This window comes from Ochotona curzoniae, unplaced genomic scaffold (assembly GCF_017591425.1).
Source record: "Ochotona curzoniae isolate NIBS_2020 unplaced genomic scaffold, NIBS_Ocur_1.0 scaffold_1852, whole genome shotgun sequence".
Classification (NCBI taxonomy): domain Eukaryota; kingdom Metazoa; phylum Chordata; class Mammalia; order Lagomorpha; family Ochotonidae; genus Ochotona; species Ochotona curzoniae.
Genome location: NW_024467087.1, coordinates 28,068,405 through 28,072,492, shown reverse-complemented (window position 1 = coordinate 28,072,492; position 4,088 = coordinate 28,068,405). Strand labels below are relative to the sequence as shown.

Below are 4,088 nucleotides of genomic sequence, written 5' to 3'. Positions count from 1 at the left end.
ACTAGAAACCAAAGTGTGCTGAAGAAAGTATAAACCACCCACTGCCACTACTATAGGCAAATTACCGTGGGAGACAATGCAATGTGGCCATGTAGAAAATGCTCCTGTTTGAAACTGCATTATTTTTCCAAAGCTTTTCTCCTAGACTTTAGGATAATTCTCAGCTTTCTCTCAAAGCTATCTTGGAATAGTTTCAGTCATAGAATTTACTTTACTGTGGAAACAACACAGCCATGGTTGTTTCATGTGCTCTATATTTTTGTTTTTGTTTTTTACTTTTCTCAGTTAAACATCAAAGTCACCATTGCATTCATAAATTCAGATATTTTAACATCACAGATAAACTGTCTACATTTTTCTTTCACCCCTTTTAAACACATCACAGGCAATGTGGTTAAGAATGTCATGTTTAGGGACAGTGTTGTGGCATTGCGCTTAAAGCCACTGCCTAATATGCCAGTGTGGACATGCCAGATACTTGCTGATTTGAGTTCCTGCTGCTCCATTTATACTCTAATTCTCTGGTAATGCTCTTGAGAAAGCAGTGGAGGATAATGACTCACATGCTTGGGCCCCTGAAGCCACTGGGCCATTGGGCCTCTTGGCTTTGTTCTGGTCCAGTATTGGCTGTTGCAACAATTTGGAAAGTGAGCCAGTGGATGGAAGATACATATATATATATACCTAAAGTCAGACCTATGTTGGAATCCCAGCTGTTGTCACAGAGTGTGATCATAGGACAAGTTGTTGTTACTTCAGCTTCCAATGATAATACTAATACTGTTCCTATGCAACTCCCTGGGGCTGTTATAAAGACTAAGTAACTGCGGATAAGAAACTCGTAGCACAGTGCCCAGCATATAGCAAGTGCTTATTTGATGATGAATTTTCTTACGTCTAAAATGATTGGATATGATGCAACCTCAATTGTTTAACTACACATACATTTCACAAGTTCTGTGTGAGTTGGTTTAGTAATAAGAACATTGAAGACACTGCCATACAGAGGAAAATCTGAATTTCTTTTCTGTTACTTCATTTCATTGTATCATCCACAACAGGTTGGTTTATGTTTTAAAGACTAGAAATCGCTGAATCTTAGCATCTAAACTCAAGCTGAACCCTCCTAACCCTCTGGAGACTCCACAAAGAACTCATAAATCAGTTAATCTGGTTAGTTAGTTTGCATTCCTTAAAGTCTCAAAATATTTCAGATGTGTTTAAGGTTATCCCACCCAAGAAAGAAAAGCATTTCTTAGTAGCTGGCCATTTTCAGCTCCTGTGAGAATGTTAAAAGATTGATATTTTAGTTTGGATTTCACAGAACCCTAGAAAATATCAAGTTTTCCCCAGAGGGTACTGATTTTTTTTTTTTTCCCTTGAGAACTGTTCTCCTGTATATCAGGCTCTGCATTCACTCTTTACCATTAGAATCCATTAATAGGAATGACAAGAACAGAAGGAAGCTATTTCTTCAAAAACAGTTGGTTTGTGTGTTCTAAACTCTGTTAAAAAGGATAGTAAGGCATTGGAGATGAAACTTCACCCCCTTCCGAAAATGACACCACATGCAATGCAGAATACATCTCTCTCTCTCTGCATGAGATGATATTAGTGGCCCAGAAATAGAACTTAGTCAAATGAAGCTCACAGTCATAAATAGACAACTGAAGGATTGGAAGCGCAGAAAGGGGATTTAATCAGGAAAATGTTCTTTTAATTTTAACAGTTTTTCATAGCAGAGCCACCAAGGAGCTAAATAAGAGGACTAATTTAAACAGAGGATCAGAGAATGAAACAGTTGTGTCAAGGCTACTGGAATGTAGGAAAAGAACATTGACCAATCTGCCTCTCAAAAATGTTGTGGGTTTTCTCATGCCTTGTCCTCTATAGTGGTCTGCTTTATTGGGATGTCTATTGAAGCTGTAACAGTGCCTTCTAGAATTGGACTTTGGGGGTGAAAAACAGACTGAGATAAAATTTAACACTGTCTGAAAAATCTACACTGTTGCTTTGCCTGCTTTAACACGGCTCATGAAGCTTTGTGCTCTTTGTTGTGAGCATTGCAGATGACTGAACTCAGGTCTTGGTCAAAAGTTGGTACTGGAATCCTACAGCAATCCAACATGGCAATTTAGTAAGAAACACGTTTCCTGGAGTTATATCTGCCTGGATTTTATTTTCTTCTTTCCTCTTTGCTTCTTTCTCTCCTTCAAGTGAGTAATGCAAGATATGTACAGGTACTATGCTAGATGATGGAGATAAGTGGAACAATACTGGGTATGTTTATTGCTTCTTTGCAGATTATAGTCTGGTGGTGGAGGCTAGTTAAAAAAAAACAAACTTTGTACACACTGTAGGATTTTGGAATGTAGGACATGGAAGAAATAAACAGCACTTGATGACAGGATAGAGAGCAAGATGTATGTTCAGTATGAAGGCATGGTAATATTTGCTACTCTGTGCAAACTTACCCTTACTTAACCTAAAATCATCTCACTAGAAATAAAACTTGTGCACTGTTTCTAGTTTTTGTGTGTGTGAAAAATAAAAGATATGATTCATATGTAATGCTTGGGTCAGTTGGTTGCTGGCAAATAGTGCAACAATTGCTACTGGTATTTTGAGCACTATGTAGTGGTACTAAATCTTTCCTACCCCAAAATTGACATCCTGTCTTCCTTCAGCCATTCTTTTTTTTTTTTTTTAAAGATTTATTTTTATTAGTTTTTTTATTGGAAAGGCGGATATACAGAGAGGAGAGACAGATAGGAAGGTCTTCCGTCCGATGATTCACTCCCCAAGTGAGCGCAACGGGCCGATACTATGCCGATCCGAAGCCAGGAGCCTCTTCCGGGTCTCCCACGTGGGTGCAGGTTCCCAAAGCTTTGGGCTGTCCTCGACTGCTTTCCCGGGCCACAGGCAGGGAGCTGGAAGGGAAGCGGGGCTGCCGGGATTAGAACCGGCGCCCATATGGGATCCCGGGCATGCAAGGCGAGGACCTTTAACCACTTGCGCCACCGCGCCGGGCCCCTTCAGCCATTCTTTTCCTAAAATGCTCCCCTGGTCGTTCACATTTTCATTGCCTTCCTATCCAATTGGGCTGGGATATTGAGTTGTAGTTCCCAATTATGTAAGCTAGAACTGTTTTAGGACCTAAGAGAGGGTTTCTAGTGGTTCAGTTCAAGTGTACATATACTGGCAAGGTGAACCTGAGGTAGAATAGTTAGCAAAACAGGAAGTGTTCTGTACTTCTATAGAGTCATCTTCAGTGTCGCTCATTTGATCAATACATATTTTGTTCTAGAAACTCCAGCCGAATGCCCCATCCTGACCTATTTCCACAGGAGCTGACATAGAAGAGAAAATTGCCTTACAGTGTGAGCTGAACTTGCTGGCTCCCATTGCCACCCTACTCTGCAGCTTTTGACACCAAGTAACTCTGCAGGGTATATGTTTTTATACCATGTGCATAACAATTTTTCTTCTCCTTAGTGTTTGTCCTGTGGGAAGACATGCTTAAACTTGTCTGTCTATATTTCTTCCAAGATGGGAAGAATGGCCATTAAATTAGATAACAGAATAATCAATGAAGCAATGGGGATAACTGACTGGTGAGAAAGGGAAAAAAATACCTGGGTTTATACTGGATCACACATTACTGTGTGTTAGGTTTTTAAAGCCACATAATATTTTTAGCTCGTCATGCTTCAGTTTATTTTTTTTCTGCAAAATAAGACTGATAGCACTATTTGCAAGGTTGTGGGGAAGATTAAATGAGTTAAAAAGGGAGTAATGTTTGGAATAATTCTTTGTATATAATAAGTATCTAGAATGCACCATGTCTTAGTGTGTGATCAATCCTCTGCTTATTAAAATCGCTCATCCGCATCAAATATGCTGACATAGTTTGCTATACTTGGGGCTAAATAGACCACAGTTGGAGAGTTGGGTCCAGTTCTTGGTACTACACAGATGTCTTCTGTTTTTAGCACTGGAAATACATACATACACACAAATATTAACTAATCTTTAGATTTGATTCATATTTTATTATTTCTAAATTATGATAAATTTGCATAATAACA

At 39.1% G+C, this 4,088-nt stretch overlaps 1 non-coding gene across 1 annotated transcript; it reads right to left on the bottom strand.

Annotated features, from left to right (window-relative positions):
• Positions 1–273: 273 nt before the first annotated feature.
• LOC121169590 lies at positions 274–346 on the bottom strand. The gene has a single exon (XR_005885886.1). It is a non-coding gene; the product is annotated as a small nucleolar RNA SNORD72 (small nucleolar RNA).
• Positions 347–4,088: the final 3,742 nt, after the last annotated feature.